At 33.8% G+C, this 19439-nt stretch overlaps 1 pseudogene; it reads right to left on the bottom strand.

Moving 5' to 3' along the window:
- Positions 1-13976: 13976 nt before the first annotated feature.
- Positions 13977-18849, bottom strand: LOC116108236 (annotated as a pseudogene).
- Between the last annotated feature and the right edge of the window lie 590 nt (positions 18850-19439).

The following is a 19439-nucleotide window of genomic DNA, read 5'->3' as shown; positions in this document are numbered from 1 at the left end:
TCAGTTCCCTCAAATCCTGGCAAGGGTAAAGGTTCAATGCCAGCACTTATCTATCCAAATTCCCTTAGTTGTCTGACTCCTGCCCAAATAATAAATAAATAAAAATAATTTTACGAATCTCTTACATTAAGCTGCAAAATAAACGAATTTAAGAAACTCAAACAACCAACCTTCCTTCAAATGCATCCATCTCTTTGAATTTGTATCAAAAAGATGGTTCATAAAGTACTCTTCCCTGTTCACCATTAAGAATTAAAACAAAACAAATACTAACGCAACAGAGCATTAAATCACAATGAAAACGTGCAAACCTAACTAAAAAACAACGAATTTTGCAGCATCATATTTATTATTACAACAAAACCAACGGAAACTTTTCAAATTAAACTTCATAAATCAGTGAAATCTGGAACAAATCTGAAAAGATCGAACTTGAAAAGCTATATACCACTACTTTGTGGGCCCACGATGGCGACGATGGCGTAGTCGCGGCCGCGATCGGGGAGGTTGGTGGCGCGGACGAAGTGGTGGAGACCGTCACATTGAAGCTGCCGTCACCGGCGATGATTTGGACGGAGTAAGGAGAGATTTCAGCCATAAGGAAGCGAAAAATTCTAGGGTTTGAGGGATCAAATTGAAAAAGAAAGAAGTAGAATTGAGAGTCTAATAGCAAAAATGAAGTGGACAGTCACAGCTCACAAGTATTAGACTAGAAGGTGAAGGAAGAAGGAGATAAAGACAAACTGACTTGGCAAGTCAAGGAGACGACACGTGGGTTTCTCTTTACTTTTGGAAACTTTTTTCGTTATTGTACGTTGGTTTAACTCTAAAGTGATTGATTTAATATCATATCAAATGAATATTCTGTCGTGTGATCATGAATACTAGGGTTTATAACATAAATCCCCCTAAAATATGATAAATATTAAATCCCCCAATAGTGTGTATAATAATAACAAAATTGCTCCATCACTAAGTTTTTTGTGCTAAAATAAACAGTAGAGGAGCAGCATCATAAATATTTATTAACCCATCATATTATAATTCTAAGGTGCACTAACAACTCACTAATAAAGGAGGATTTATGTTATTTCTGAAATCTTAGGGGGAATCTGTTACTTGATAAACCTCAGGGTTTTACAATCCAACAATATTTAGAATGTGATTTTCTTTCGTGGGCCGTTGTCCGGCTTGTTTGGCAAATTCAATGACATCCAAAGGTAGTCAACGCGGGTTTTAAGGCGTAAACCTTATGCTAAATTAAACTACTAGTTACCAAACCAAGCAAGAAGACTATATTCTTTTCTGTTCGAAATAATTACTGGGTCAAATTGAAATTGACATTTCCTTAACTACCTAATTAAGACTATTATCCAATTTCTTCACTTTATATACATTTAGTATCCCTTCTTAAAAACATATATTATTTCTTAATTTTTTCATAAGAAATAATTAGGTAATTTATATGTTAGTTTAAAGAAATTATGATCTCAAATTCTAATACTAATTTGGAGAATAATTTTAGAAAAAATAGTATGACTCTAGTACTAGCATAACCAATTAAAAACATTTAGATTATAATTTATAAAAATAAAATGATATATTAAATAGCTTTCCTTGTTTATAATGAAACATATAATATGAGCCATAATATAGAAATTAAAACTAATAACACGACATTATATAAACTCAGTAATAATGTTCAACATGAATTCATACCATAGAATATAGACTCATACATAACATAAAAAACATTTGTAATAATAATTTGTATGTTAATGTTCAATGGATACAATTTCATGATCAATTTTAAATAAAAGAATGAACTTGAAAAGCATATATACCACTACTTTGTGAGCTCATGATGGTGACGATGGTATAAGAAAGGTCACTATCGGGAGGTTGGTGGACATAAAGGAAGTTGTCAAGACTGTCAGACATTAAAGTTGCCATTACTAGTGATGAATTGGACGGAGCAAGGAGAGCCTTCGGCCATAAGGAAGCGAAATTCTAGGGTTTGTGGGAATCAAAATTGAAAAGGAAAGAACTAGAATTTGAGAATCTAATGGAAGAAAATAAATAGAAGGTGATGGAGAAGGGAGGCAGCTGTCTCACTTTGACTTCTAGTGCAGAAAATTGACTTGGCAAGTTCAAAACGACACGTGGATTTCTATTTATTTAATAGAAACTTCTTTTGTTCTAATGGTGATTTTATAATCTTTAATTATTATTCGGATGAAAAAGACCAGATGGAAAAGATAGACTTTGAAATTCAAGCATATATATAATTCTTTTTATGTTTGAAATAATAAAAATTCTCCTTATTTGTAAATGTTGAAATTTTCTGTAATGAGTTAATCAAATATTAAATTATTTTTTATCATTTATTTTAGGGTTATTATCAATCAGGGGATATTTTCATTAAAATATATAATTATAAAAACAAATATTAAAAAATAATGAGATGATACTTACGGTTTAAAATCGTTAACTTTAATTGAAATATTTTAATGACTGAATATTCATCTTCAAGTGATTTATTATTTAAAAAATCAAAACAAAAAATAAATCGCTATAATATACACACACCATTGTACAAATTAAAAAATAAAGTAATATATATTAAAAAATTAAAACTAAATATAAACTAAAAGTATAGTTAAAAATTTCCTTAATTTTTCTGCTTTTTTATTTTTTTTACTGTTGTATACTCATTTATTTTTATTTTGATATGTGTCGTTTCCTTGTTGATTTCTTTTTCGAATTTGTTGTAATTAAAAAAATCTATTTTTATATAAACTATATTACACATAAATTATCTTAATACCCTTATAAAATTAAAATTACGATTTTAAATCGTCATTTTCCAATAATTATAAGTTTACGATAAAAGTGTCATGTAACTGATAATACCCTTTTATTATAACATCTAAAACTTAATGGAAGAGAATTTTGTCATTTTTGAAACCTCTATCTTAAAGATTTTTGTTATTTTATATAACTAAGTCAGATTAATGTCATTACCATTAATTAATAATTGTAGATAGACGGAAAGGGGTTATTTGTACTTTCATCCTTTAGATTTAGAGCTGCACTAACCTCCTATAAGTACTTATAGGATATGAAAAGTTTAATCCAATCAATAATATTTTTCAATAAAAAGCCTATAATACCCCTATTGTCTATATACATGTAAGAAATATAAAATACAAAAGAAAAAGTTAAAAAAAAAATACTCTCCTAAAGGAAAAAAAACATTTTTTCATAAGATAACAGGGTAATTTAAACTTTTTATTGAAAACTTTCACCTAATTGAATTGAACAGTTCATATCTGATAGTATTAGAGGTAAATAATATACTCCAAACCTTAAGGATAAAATGTCATAACCCAATGGAAAGTGATTCAATATCTATAAACAGATATAATGAATATTGCTAAATGGACGGTCAACATTATTCTTTCGAGTCACCAAAGGAGAAAGAAAAAAAAGATTTTATTTGTGTTTATAAGGAAATTCCAAAAAAAAAACCCATATCTTTGTCGCTTTCTGCCAAAAAAACAAAAAAAAAAAAAAAAAAACGTCAATTACACAAACCATCATTTCGTCGACAATCATTAATAAAATAAATAAATAAATAAATAGGGTAATATTATACCTACACTATTTTACGTCATTTTATAATATCATGATGTGACATAGGTTACAATCACTAAATTTTATTATATATTAAAAATTTAAAATAATTAAAAATTGGTGTGATTGTAATTTATGTCATATCATATCATGATGTAATACAATTATGTAAAAGAGTGATGTAAGTGTACATTACTTACGAAAAGACAATCACGATTTTAAGAAGGTATATCAAAAAGTCAAAAATACCCTTTATATATTTATTGAATATTAAAACTTAAAAGTACCTTATTAAGGTTAAAGTGACTACAGAATCGGGGGTTATTGTAATTAATTCTTTAAGTTCTTTTCTATACTATCAAAAAGCGGCAAACATATGGGTTTGCAGATCGCCTTGTTTATAATGGAGGTATAACTTAATTTCATTTGAGAGAATATACATATATCATTGAACCCAATTTAATAATTTACTAATTCCTAATAATTATTTAATATAGAAATGAAAACATAACACACATAATAAGCCCAGTAATAATGTTTACATGAATCATAATATAGAATAAATAACTCATATCATAACTTCGTATAATAATCTATAATGAGTATAAATGTTCGTTGTTCACTATTTCATGATCAATGAATCTTGTATTAAAAACAATGTTATGCATGCAAATTATTCTCTACATATTATGTAATATACTTTATTTATTTATATTTCAAATCACACAATTATCTAAAACGTGTATAAGAGTGGTACAACAAAAAGTGTTACTCTATGTTCAATTTCGAAGAACTGACAAATACACGCCAAAAAAAATCTGTACTCTATAAACCAACCCTAACATCACATATTACATCTGCTTCAACTGAGGTAGTTAACAACAAAACCCGCCACTGATACAGCTATTGATACAGCCGTGGGTAAGTTTGACCGATGGAAGCCCGAGCGGGAGCCAGAGGCGAGCCGATCAGGTGTGGGCGCGGGCCAGTTGGAACCCTCTTGTAAGCCTCCTGTGGTAACAAACAGGTCTATGTGAGAGTCTAGATGCTAAATACATGCAATCATACAAACTTTTGATGATATCTATCAATCGATAAATATATTTTAGTTTTGTTAATAAGAATAATTGAAACTGTTGTTTTTTAGTGTTTTAACATGGCTCTTAGGACCACATCAAAACACCCTATATTCAGTCAATGCAGGACCTAGGTGAGGACACTGTCGGATGGATGTCGACGTGCGAGGAGGAGTGGCTACACTGTCCCTGATGTTTTTGATGACCTTTTGTATACCTTGTACATTTTGTGTAAAAATGTTTATGTTGTAAAAAAGTATGTATATATGTTTAATAAAAGAAAAGCTTGGGCCCAATTTCTTTATGTTATTTTATATGTATTTCATTATAATCTTTTGAGTAGTAGTAGTTATTACATCCCCCTTCGGGCATCATCACTATGGTAGGGGCATGCTCATACTCATCCCCAACATCTACTACAATTTCACTCGAGCTAGCTGATTTGGTATTTGACATTATGACATGATCGTCCATCCCAATCGACCGACTCCATCCTAGTTTCAGAATTCCCAAACTGTCAAAGAACCACTCGCCCTGAGTGACTGACCGAAGGAAGATACTCCACAGCTGTCACTCGCCCTTCAGCACCGTTTGACCTACCCGGCAACTCGTCAACTCCTAAACCTCGGTCGACCTTTGCTACTGACAGATCCAAACTTTGAAACTGTCAGATAGTCACTCACCCCACCTAACCGACCGATTGAACCTTACTCTTCGGGTCTTAAACGTTAAGTGACCGTTCACCCCGAGCTACCGACCAAATCAGAACAGAACACCCAGCTATCACTCGACCTGTAATACCAGTCGACCTACTTATCGGATCCTAAACCATGGTCGACCCTTGCAATCAACTGACCCGACCCTAGGTTTAATAAAGGTTTTCTTCGCTCGCCCTAGGTGACCGACCCACCTCTAAGCTCAACCCTATGGGTCTACTCGCCCTTGATCACCATCTCATCAACTCACCAATCCGAACACTTGCTAGACAACTACCCACTCGGTCAGACGAACCGAGTGACCTATCTATCCCACTTGATGCTTACAACCCTAATTCACCTGTCACTTGGTTCGGTCAAGCAATACTGTAACTCGACTTCTTCTTCCTCTTTTTTTCGTCCTAAATCCCCAAAAACATCAAAAAACCAGAGAAAATCACTGGAAAATTGTCAAAACGCTCAAGAATCCAAGCCTATTCTATAAAACCAAAACCCCAACACTTCCAAACACCTCAAACCCAGTCAAAACTGCACGAACTTCAGCCTATTTTCTAAAAACGTAGCAAAACCAACCTAAATAAACACAAAGAAACGTAGAAACATCGTGAAAATAGAGTGTTTACCGTGAAAGAAGCAAGTCCGCCGATATGAACCGTCGTCGCTAAAAAGAAATTGGAGATGCAGAAGAGAGAAGCCTTTTTTGTTTTGCAGAAAAGCGAAGGAAAAATGCAAATGGGAGACAAACGGTCTGCCCTTTCGTTTTTAAAAGGGAAAATCTGATAGATGAAAACACATGGCGGCCCACGACTAGTTGAGAGTTAGAACGACTTTTCATTTTCCCGCCTCGAAAATAAGGAACTGATCATGACTGTACACGTGGCATGGATCCACGGCATTGTACGGAAGCAATGTTCAGTCGCCCAGTCCTCCCGACCGATTGAGCACCCTGTTTCCAAAGAAGACTCGACATGTTCCCAGTCTTTACGAGCCCAGGAGGCCCTCTCGACTGGTCGATCAACTCGAAACGATCGAGCTCGCGCTTACTCCAGACGATCAAAACGAGTCTCACCTATTCGGTCTTCCGTACCGGACGAATGAATAACAACAGCTCGAAAGATCCTCTTGCCTACTCAACCATCCGAGCACCCTGACCGAATGACCCTTTGGCCCGATACCATCTCCATGCCACTCAATTCGGTATACCGAGCCGACACCCAAGCCATGTTGTGCTATCTTACTTCGTCGGTCGGCAGGATATACCGACTGAGCTCTCATAAACCGCCCAATCCTTCAACCCTTCACACCGGTCGAGCACATTCTCTTGTCATTGTCATATTTCGGACCGGCTCGGGTACCGAGCGACCTTTGACAAAACGAGTCACGTACATCAAACTATCCCGCTACATCGACTGTCGATCGTCCAAGAATGAAGACCGATCGCGCCTTGATCGCTACCTACTCTCTGACTTAAGGAACTCTTAACTCAGAGAGTGGGGGACAAACTGTTAGGGCTAAAAATCGTCCTTGACCCAAATAGGAAAACAGGACCACCTGTGAAGAAGAGACCAGGCCTAAATCCCAAAGAGGCCCAAGCCAGATTAGTCCCATTCGATACGAGATACGACCTACCCAAACCATCTGGACACGGGCCTCCCAGTTCCAGTTCACTTCCTGGGCCTATAGGTGAGTTCCGAGCCCACGGCCCACTGATCACATTCCTACTCCTAATCAATCTCCTATTCGAAGTCATTTTCCTATTCAGATCACCTTCCTATTCGGACGCTGATAAGACAGCTTACCACGGCCCTAATTCTTCTAGGGTTTGCATCAGAGTCACACTAGAACTCCTACTCCCACCAGGATTGAGAGACCAGACAGTTGCTATATAAACAGAGGCCAGCCCTCTCACAAAGGACACACTACATTACACCTTCACATCCGAAGCTCCTACTTGAGAGCTTTACATCACTGCCGTAGTCACAGTCTCCGACTAGACTTTCGGTAACCTCTCTACTCCCTAGCCCTCACTATATTAGCCTCTGTCGACCTTAATGACTTGAGCGTTGGAGTGCCTATGGCAAACCCCACCCCGGTGTTTCCCGTTCACTTCACGCGTTTGTTTCTCTACGTGTGCAGGTGCAGCGGATCGCTAGTGGCTTCAACCTGACGGGATCAGACCCCCCTTCCGTACAGGTAGATTTTTACATCTACAGATACTTAACAGTGTAAAACCGTGAAATATTTTAGATGACTGAAGTATTCATCTTTGAGTGATTTTATTATTTAAAAAAAATTCAAAACAAAAAATAAATTGCTAAATTTAAAAAGTATAATATATATATATATATACAAACACGATTGTACAAATTAAAAAAATAAAGCAATATATATTTCAAAAATTAAAACTAAAATATAAGTATAGTTAAAAAAATTCCTATTTTATTTTTTTAACTGATGTATCCTCATTTATTTTATTTGATATGTGTCATTTTCTTGTGATTTCTTTTTCAAATTGTGTAATTAAAAAAAAAAAAACTTATTTTATATGAAAATATATTACACATAAATTACCTTAATAAAATTAAAATTAACTATTTTAAATCATTAAGTTTCCTTAATTATAAGTTTACGATGAAAGTGTCATCTAACTGATAATAATCCTTTATTAAACACTAGAACTTAATGATAAGAGAATTTTGCATTTTATTTTGAAACCTCTACCTTAAGGAGATTTCTGTCATTTATTATAACTAAGCAGATTAATGTCATAAAGGTGGAACAAATGGGCCGGGTTGCGGTCAACCCTAACCCGACCCGTGATGAAGTGGGGTGAACCCGGCAGCAACCCCCGGGCGGGCCGGGTCGCAAAATGGCAACCAGTACCGGCGGGTTGCTGTTTTGTCTATTTTGAAAGAGACCCGCCAACCCGTCGGGTTGGACAGAAAAAAATAAAAAAAAAATAGTTTATTTTCAAATTACCCCTTTACCCTTGAAATATAGCCGTTTATAGCCATTGGAGGGGTTTTTTTCGTCATTTTTCTTTCCATTTTTTTCTATAAATTGACCCTAAACTCTCACATTTTCTCACAACTCAAATTCTCTCATTCTCATATTCTCTTATCTCTAATTCTCAATTATTCATTTTCTCTTAATCTCTTTATTATCAATTTGCTCGTATTTTAATTTTTATTAGTTTTTGCAATTTTATTCATATTTCCAATTTCCAAATTCCAATTCTTTTCTTTAATTTTATCTTCTACATCAATTTTTTTTTTCTAACATACAATGAATGATTTCTCTCCCATCAATTACAATGATGAAAGAAACTACTATCCTAGTCCTAGTCGCCTGATTTTACAACATAAATGCGGAGGAGATTAAATAGTCCCACTTTCCCATTTCCGAATCCGATACACCTCAAAATATGCCCCCGATTCCAACAGCTCCCGGTTGTTCTAGAAGTGTCCTCATAATCGTCGTGCTCATCCAACTTCATCTCAAGCTGAGACGGGTCATCAACTGCCGTCGAAAGCGAAAAGAACGACACACATCAGACGTTGGGCGCATTTCAACAAGTTTTACGAGACAGAAAATGTCGTTAAGTCAAGAAAGCGAGATGCAAATACTGGGAAATATTTATAAAGTGATTCAGGTAATGGTACTAATACTTTAAAAGGCATGCTAATAAGCAATTAATCAACATGGAAATAGAGAAAGCAATCAAACTCAAATAACTAATATGGGTACTAATTGGCGTTATAATTCTGATGATATAGGGAACAGTTAGCTTATATATTGCTGCAATGATCAACCTATAATATGGCTGAAGATAATATTTTGAAAGATTGTTCAAAATTCATTTTTCCAGGATTTAAAAGTTATTCTAAAACTGCAACTAGAAATGATTTAATAAAATTGTTTTAAAAAGAAATTAGAATTAAAAAATAAAACATACTTGTTATGTTAGGTGGCTTAACTGCCGATATTTGGAGTGGTAGAGCTAAACAGATTATATTGTGTGACTGTTATTATTTGATAATCAATGTAAATAAATAAATCTTTGTTAGGATTAGATTAATGGATGTTGATCATAGTGGTGAACAAATTTATAATAAAATTGTTGAAGTTTTAGAAGATTATGATGTTGTTAGTAAAGTAATAAATTTAACGTTAGATAATGCAAGTTCTAATAGAAAGCTATAAATATTTTCAAAGTAATTATCCTTTATATACAATTTGAAGTTTTTCACCAACGTGTGCATGCCATGTTATTAATTTAATTGTGAAAAGTGGTATGAAAACAATTAAAGAAAAATTAATAGAATTAGGATTGTTTAGCTTGGATTACTAGTAATAATAAAAAAAAATACTGAATTTCAAGACGCTTATATAAATCAAATATATCTCCTAAAACTTTTGCATTAGACATGCCTGTTAGATGGAATAATACTTTTAATGCTTGATTCATGTTTACCTTATGCTAATATAATTAGTTATTTTGTAGCAAATATAGAGGTCCTCATTATGGTAGAAATGATTGGCAAATAGCTAAGGGTGCGTTGGTTTAGTATTTTGGATAGGATTTTAGGGATAGTATTGGGTTATTGGATATGGGAGTATACGAGGTAAATTTAAATTTTATAAAAATGCCCTTAGGTTTAAATTTAACTAAAGACCCTAACATGTAAAATGACAAAAACACCCCCACCATCTGCAGTGTCAGATTCCGGCCACCACCGGGAATCTGGCCGGAAAATTTCGTTACGGCACAGACTTGTCGATCTGTGCCGTAACACGTCGTTATGGCCTTTTCCGGCTAGATCCCTGGTGGATCTGGCCGGAAAAGGCCAGATCTACGGTTGTTTTGGCGTCGACGGCCGGAAAAGGCCAAACGACGGCCATCTTTGGCCGTCAGGACGGCCAAAGATTGGGCGTCGTTTTCGGTCAACGACAGCCATTTCTTTGGCCGTCGCTGACGCCAGATCTGGCCTTTTCCGGAGATCCGTGGTGGATCTGGCCGGAAAAGGCCAGCGGTGAACTTCCGGCCATTTTGGTCGGAAGTTTGGGTGTAAGATTCCGGTATCACCGGTGGTTGCCGGAATCTGACAAGTTGGGCTGATGGGGTGTTTTTGTAAATTTTAAACTTTTTTCAGGGGGTATTTAGTGAAATTAATAACTTTATGGGGTTAAAATGTAATTAAAAAAAATAGGGTAATATTTTGAGAATATTGTACCAAACGCTATTTGAAAATAGGATCCAGAATAGGGATAAAAATATTAAACCAAACGCATACTAAAGTATTTCGTTCTTTTCTAAAACTTTTTACCATCCATTTTACAACTTTTTAGTTGTGTTTATCTTCCTAGTCCATTGGTAATACATACAATTATAAAAAATTTCGAGTTATTTATAAAAAACAAAGACAATGTAATTTAAATGCACCAATAAAGGCAATGGAAATTTTTTTTTTTTAAATATGGGAACTCATTCCTTTTCTTTATTATTTGGTGCTAATTTGATCCTAGAATTAAATTAGCAGGTTTAGAAAATGGTTTTGACAATTTATGTGAAAATTTACAAAACCGAAGTATATGCCAATCAAATAGGAGAGGCAAAAAATACACTTTTCGAAGTATTTTCCAGTATAAAAACAGGTATGGGAACCCGCAAAGAGGCGAAACATCCAGGGAAGCTGCATCAGAAGAAACAAATGAAGACTTCTACTCTTGGAGTGGATTGAATATGCCAAAGAGGACCCGAATCCAAAGCACCAACCTCCTCTTCAGAAACTCCACCAACAACAACAATTAATGTACTGTCTTCCATGCAGTGCAGAGTAATGAACTCAACAATATTTGACAACCGCTGAAATGTTACCAGTAGATCCACAACAGAGAGCCAACATTGATCTCTTAGACTATTGGAGAGTCAGAAAATGTATTTTTCCGGTATTATCAAGACTTGTCTTGGATGTTTTGCTATTCTTGTCTCAACCGTCTCATCGAATAAACATTTAGTGCAAGTTGAAGAATTTTAAATGAAAGGAGGACTAAACTTTCACCAAATGATTGAAGTCCTCACATGCCTTCGAGATTGGGAACGGTTGCGTCATCAAGGTCAATACGAGGTTGTCGACGAACTTTAATAGAATCATTTCAATTTTGTAATATAGATGATACGGATGAGGGAGGGCTAGTGAACCCCAAAGTTAGTTGTCTTGTAAATTGTAACTTGTAAATTATTGTCAATTATTGCACTCTTTTTTCCTTACCAAGTTTTGTCTATTGGGTTTTTCTTGGTGAGGTTTTTAACGAGACATAATTATTGTATTCTCTTTATTTTTATAAATGAATAAATTTATTATCTTATATTACAATTTTAATGTATTAAATGAATTAATATTTGGAATGTTAACAAAAAAAAAATTAATTTAATTTAATTATTGATATTTGAAAAGAAATTAACAATTAACTAAAAACAATTACATTTATTCATTTATAAATTGTTAATTATTCATTTGAAAAGTTAATTAAACATTTAAACTTAAACAAAATCAAAAATAAAAAAGCGGGTTAACCCGGCCCAACCCACGACCTAACCCGGCTGGTTAGGGTTGGTGGTCCGGGTTGGGCCAGCCAATGTTACCGGGCGGGTCAGGATCGACCCGCCATTAACAGCAACCCGCCGCAAGTCAGGTCGGGCGGGTTGCTTTTCCACCTCTAAATGTCACTAACCATATTAATTAATAATTGTAGACAGACGAAAAGGGGTTATTTGTACTTTCGTCCTTTAGGTTTGGAGCTGCACTAACCTCCGGTACTTATAGGATATGAAAAGTTTAATCCAATCAGATAATATTTTTCAATAAAAAGCCTATAATGCCCCTATTGTCTTATATACATGTTATTAGAAATTAATAAAATACAAAAGAAAAAAGTATTAAAAAAAAAAAAATACTACACCTAAAAGAAAAAAATCAATTTTTCATAAGAGTAATGGGTATATATATAATAGGGGCCACTTTTAGCGGGTTACTTATATATTAATATATATATATGTGTGTGTGTATGTGTGTGTTGATAAGTAGCAAATCAGAGTATCAGAAAAGAATGAAGAATATTAGCAAGGATTAAAGTGAGAAAAGGAAAATCAAAACATGAGTAACAGAGGAAGAACAGTAATGCAGTTTGGTTTACTTATTGAGCAATTAGTGCTCACTCCGTTATTTCTACTGTTTTGCAGGTACTAAATGATTTACGGTCTAATGGGACGTCAAGAAGCGGAGGAGCTTGGCAGTATTGTCCAAAACTATTTTGTACTCATTAAAGTATATCAGTTATTTTGTATATATATTTATATGAATTAAAATTAGAACGTTCGGATTTTACATTATATACCTCTATGTATATATATGTTTATTTAATGGATTTTATCATATATTTCTTAAAGAATTACTAGTTAGAGAGTATATTACAATATATATATTAAAATATATTTTCTTCATTTTTAATAATATGTAAATAAGATAACAAGGGTAATTTAAACTTTTTATTGAAAACTTTTACCTAATTGAATTAAACCGTTCATATCCAATAGTATTAAAGGTAGATAATGTACCCCAAACCTCAAGGATAAAAGTGTAAATAACCCAATGGAAAGTGATTCAATATCTATAAAGAGATATAATGAATATTCTTTGGTGTGCTGACAATGGACGGCCAGCATTATTCTTTCGAGTCAGCAAAAGAGAAAGAAAACGAAAGATATTTATTGTTGTACGAAAGATATTTATTGTTGTTTATAAGGAATATTTCCAAAAAAAAACCCATATCTTTGTCGCTTTTTACCAAAAAAAAAAAAACGTCAATTACACATAACCCCCATTTCGTCAACAACCATTAATAAAAATGAAAAGACAATATCCAGGGTTTTATGAAGGTATGTCAAAAAGTCAAAAATACCCTTTATATATTTATTGAATATTAAAAGTGCCTTATTAAAGGTTAAAGTGACTACAGAATTGGGGGTTATTGTAATTAACTTTCTTTTCTATACTATCTAAAAGCGGCAAACATACGGGGGGGTTAGCAGATATGCCTTGTTTATAATGGAGGTATAACTTAATTTCTATTTTAGAGAATATACAATATTATCAATTGAACCCAATTTAATAATTATTACTAATTCCATAATAATTACGTAAATATAGAAATTAAAACTAATAACACAACATATAATAAGCCCAGTAATAATGTTTACATGAATTCATAATATAGAATAAATAACTCATATCATAACTTCAATAATAATAATCTATAATGAGTATTAAATGTTTGATGTAATCACTAATTTCATTGTCAATGAATCTTGTATTAAAAAACAATGTTATGCATACAAATTATTCTCTACAAACTGATGTGATAACCTACATGTTTGACATGTAATATACTTTAAGTTATTTATAATTTCAAATCACGTAATTATCTTAAAACGTGTATAAAGAGTTTGTACAAGTAAAAAGTGTTACTCTATGTTCAATATTTACATACTGCTTCAACTGAGGTAGTTAACAACAAATCCCGCCACTGATACAGCTATTGATACAGCCGCGGGTAAGTTTGACCAGATGGAAGCACGAGCGGGAGCCAGAGGCGGAGCCGAATCAGGTGCGGGTGCGGGCCAGTTGGGAACCCGCTTGTAAGCCTCCTGTGGTAAACAAACAGGTCATATGTGAGAGTCTTAAGAGATGCTAAATACATGCAATCATACAAACTTTTGATGATATCTATCAATTGATAAATATATTTTTAGTTTTGTTAATAAAAAATGATTGAAACTGTTGTTTTTTTTAGTGTTTTTAACATGTGCTCTTAGGACACACATTAAAACCACCCTATATTCAGTACAATTTTCAAATTGAACGATTCACGAAAATTAGTTAAGCTATTCACCATTAATATATATCCAATTTTGTATTTGAAAACAAGTAGCGTAGCCTTACCTCCAATGCTTTTGATTGCAAATATTGACGTTTTACAGTTCTAACATCATCATCAAAGTAGATAGTCTCCCTGTCGTACCTATGAAAAATAGAATTTCGCATATGAAACAAAGATCAGAGCTTCCGAAAAGAGTTGTATCAATGAAAATACTNCAATTCATTTACAATATTTTCTTTATTTGACTTGACTTCAATTGCAATTACTTTGCTTTTACTTCATTCTTTTACATTATCTTCAATTACTTTGATTATGTTTTAAAGATCCTGCTAAAAATGGTATCAGAGCCAAGTAGTGTCAATAGAAGTTATGCTTAGGAATTAAAAACCGCACAAAACAACACCCATAACGTAGTTACTGTAGCAGATTACTGTTCACAGGATATTACTGTTCATCACTGTTCACTATTACTGTTCACACACTGTAGCACATGCATTTTGATAGTATACAAACGATTACATAAAACAAGTAAAATCATATAATTAGACTTGAAAATATATAGGACAGAGATGTGAACTTACTCGGAAAGATAGGTATCGAGAACAGCATCAAGCCTTTTTCTAAATTCTGGGACAGGACGAACTTGAATATCTGCCTCCAACGCCGACCAACCCTGCAACAAATCAAGTAAGTACTGGCTAACAAACAATGTTTGAATCAGACCAGTAATTCCTGCAAGGGAGATGAATGTAAAAAGAACCTCATTGGCAAACAAACAGTGGAGCTTCTCATTGGCAATTTCTTCACAACGAACAGTTGCGACCATTACCTGATAAATGTTAACAAAAAAGTATACATATATATCAGTGAAATTGAAAAGTCACAGAACATATACTGAAACAAAAATAATAAAACCTTATGAGCAGGAAGATCCAGGTCCTTGTTTTCTTTTATATCTTTCCATATCCGTTGTGCACTAAGAGAAAATCCTGAGGCAGGAACAACTCCTTTTCTATCTCCAGCTAGTCCTCCTGGAGAGATGGAGTGGAAAAACCGCTCCCTCAGTTCAGCAACCTACATGCCATGTCAAAATTATAAGCCCGTGATACCAACTGTAAGCTATGTATTTCACAAAATAAAAAATATTAGGCCAAGAATGCCACGACGACAAAGATTTCCAACACTGATATTTATGTAAATGTTAGTAGACTGAAAGTAACAACAAACGCCAAACTCAGTTGAGCCAGTAAAGGGGCGCAACCCATTTAATAGAGGGTTGATAAACTTCCTAACTTATTAATGGCTACCTGCTCTTTAAACTGCTCCTCTCTTTCATAGCTAGATAAGGCAATGACCTCCACCTACATGTCAAGTAAGAAATTAAAAGAATCATATGTTAGAATCATATGTTAAGTATAAATAAAGTAAATACAGAAAAAATAATCAGTCACAGAGCAAGAATTGGAGAACATTTACTTACATTAAAAAACTCACTCAGAGGAGTACTTTTGTGGGCCTCAGGTTTAGGAACTGCCTCCCATATCTGTAGAAATCACCACCTATCAAATGTTGGAGAAATGAAATAAACAAAGAATGAACAAACATAAATAAATATACCTTCTGAATATCCCGTCTTAAATAAGATCTAGTTTTTCAAGCGAGGGTCTGCATGGAGAGTATATGAACAAGATATTGATTCAAAAGAGAAGAGAAAGTCCCTTCCACAAAAGAATGAAGCGTAAAGCAAAAAAATATAAGTGCAAGTCCACACCTGGTTTTATCACGTATAACCAAAAGAAGGGTAGTTTTACGTGGGCGAAACAGATGCATCATGACCTACATAAGCACAGAAAACAAAAAAATCATGTAAAATAAAAAGACATGTATACAATAAACAGACAATAAGACATTGACCATGGACAACTGGCGATGTACCTGGAAAACCCTTTTTAGAAGAGGCTTATTGGCAGCTGTCTCCCGACCGATATCATGGCACCACCACACATGACATTAAACATCTTACTAACGCTTGAAACTGATGCCTAAACTTTTTGTGTTTCCACAAGATTTCGGGGCTTCCAGTAGATACATTTAAGAAACTCCAGGATATAAATCCAAATTTAGACAGCATTAAATTCTGATTAAAGGCATCCATGTAAAATGAAATTTGGCGAAGAAAAATAAACTTACGTACAGACAACAGAAAATGTGAAAAAGAAAATTTGCTGATCTTTTCTTTTTTTTTTTGTTTTCCTTGGAACAAAGAAGTGAAGATATAAATTGCCAAAAATTATCCTGATATGGCAGTTTCAAACGTCAAATCACAATTAATAAAACACTCCTTCCAGGATTAAACGCAATAATACCAATTACATGTTTGTTTCTGTAATGCCAACACTCTGCAGCTCAAGCAATATTAAACAAACTCACATGTTAATCAGTACAACATCTGCAATTGGCAAAGCAAAGAGGGCACTCTGTTTCTCGAATGCAGTGTCATCCTGAAAAAAAAAATGGCAGACACACTAATGGGTGATGAAGATATTTTCCAGAAACTAAGTATAATTTCAACAGATAAAGAAATGATAATACACACAATACATGCATGCGATAATCTTAACCTGCTTTGATCAGCAAATTTTTTAAAAAAAAAAAAAAAAAAAAAAAAAAAAAAAAAAAAAAAAAAAAAACTCTTACTTAATTGAATCATTGAACATTCTTGGGCTACAGCATCTTCTAGATGTCTTTATATAGACTTCAGTATTTTACATGTGTTACAACAGGTATCAACACTAACTCATACATTTCCACCCAAAGGGGCAAAATCTGCCTACAGGCATTTCTAGAAACCCATAAAGCACAATGAATAACTTTAAGCCTCACAAAAATCACATTGATAACATGGTCAGAAAGGCTTCCCAGAATTCAAACTTAAAAGATGATGAATGAAATATCCCTGCTTGAAGATAGCAAGGATTTCTCTATTGGATTTGCCATTACAAATAGAAACTAATATCATGATCCCTCTTATAAATTGTTAACCCACTTCGGCCCCTAATTTAGAGCAAGTAAATATCACAGAACTCAGTTACTAACAATTGCTGAATTTTTCATAACAGCACCTTCCTCACAAAACACCATGTACCCTTTGGTTTCAGAGCTAATAAACTAAAATTCAGGGGACACAGTTATAACATATTTGTGAGTCAATAAATGTTTGAACACATATGAACATTCCTAAACCTGCTATTGACACCCATACAGATATGGCATATTATACTCATACGTACTGCCAAATAGAACTGCAGAAAACTAAGATGCGTATGCTGAAAGACAAAATACAAAATTGATAGAGTAGGCTAAATTACCTAACTCAGAAACAAACGTTTGTATTTATAGATGTGTTGGTTACAAGTTTGAATTTTAAAATACAGAAAAACCTGCTAACAGACTTAGCTAACCTGCTAACAAACTTAGCTTAAGATTATAACAAACTAATTTAAATTTACAAAACTGTTTTACAGCTTCAACATCTGCGAGATTGATGGATAAATCTTCAGAAGTTGTTAATTAGAATTGTGGAGATCTTGAGTCAAATCTTCAGGAGTATTGAGTCTAACATATGCTACACAAGCCTCCTTCACAGCAAAACATAATCCCATTACCATTACAAATTGAACTTCAACTAAGTAAAGATATGGAGACAAAGTTCATACCTCGCCTCTTTCACTCCCGTCAGTTCCCTCTAAATCCATGGCAATGGTGAAAGGCACAATGCCAGCACACTTCTCTATCCAAATTCCCTGAGTTGTCTGACTCCTGCACGCAAAAAATAAATAAAAAATACATACACATATTCCACTGTCTTACATTAAACTGCAAAATAACATAACTTGAGCAACGCAAAAAAAAAAATAAATAAATAAATAAATAAATACAACCTTCCTTCTGATGCATCCATCTCTATAAACTTTGTACCAAAAAGATGATTCAATAGAGTACTTTTCCCTGTTCACCGTTAACAATGAAAACAAAATAAAATACTAATCCAACATATTAAAGCACACAAAACCCAGTTCCAAAACCCAAAAAAAAAACAGAGCTTTAACTCGCAGTGAAGGCCTTACATTGAATTAAAAACAAAAATATTAAAACTGCAACAAAACTAAGTAAAGTCTGAATTCACGGAAGAAATCTACAACAAAGTAATGAACTTTAGAAACATACCACTACTTTGAGGGCCCATGACGGCAACAACGGCGTAAGAGACGCCATGATTGGCAAGCTCGGTGGCGCGGACGAAGTTGTCGAGACCTGCGACATTGAAGCAGCCGTTACTGTCAATGAGTTGGACGGAGGAAAGCGAGACTTGGGCCATAAAGAAATGGTGTTTCTGGGTTTTGGGAGAATGAAATGGAGAATAAAGAATGAGAAGAATGAAACGAGAGTGCGAAGTGCGGACAATGGAGTAGAGAAGTAGAACGCGTAGGAGAGAAGCTAAACAGATTAAAAAGCTGCTATAAGGACCTAAGTGTTATTATCAAATTTTACTGGATCTCAGAGGAATGTAGTATTTATCTCCGGCCAGAGGGAGAAGGGAGACACTCAGACAATAGCGTGTTTGACTTTTGTGGATGAGAGAGATGCTAAGGAGACACGTGGCCAGTGAATTTATGTTTATTTTTGGATACTTCTTTTTTATCTTTTCTTTGGGATTGGAAGTATGTTCGTTAATGGAAATGTCCATTAATGAATATCCTATAAAGTATAATTAATAATTAAATTACTAAATGGGTATGTAGAAATTTTAGATTATTATTTGTCATTTTATTCTACTCATATACACCAACTATGTAGACCTTTCAAGTTACCAAATTTGGGGATTCAACTAAATGTTAGCAAAAATCTACTTCCTTACTAAAGTGATAATTAAACGCATAAAGATTGATAGTGAACTCACTTTTTATATTTGAACCACGTTTATTTTATAATTGTAGAATTTACTATGAAAAAAGAAAAAAACTATAAAAGTTCTTACAAGTCTTACGAATTTATTTATCATTCTTTTTCT

The sequence above is a fragment of the Pistacia vera genome, unplaced genomic scaffold, assembly GCF_008641045.1.
Source record: "Pistacia vera cultivar Batoury unplaced genomic scaffold, PisVer_v2 Contig1176, whole genome shotgun sequence".
Classification (NCBI taxonomy): domain Eukaryota; kingdom Viridiplantae; phylum Streptophyta; class Magnoliopsida; order Sapindales; family Anacardiaceae; genus Pistacia; species Pistacia vera.
This window is presented reverse-complemented; position numbering and strand designations above follow the sequence as displayed.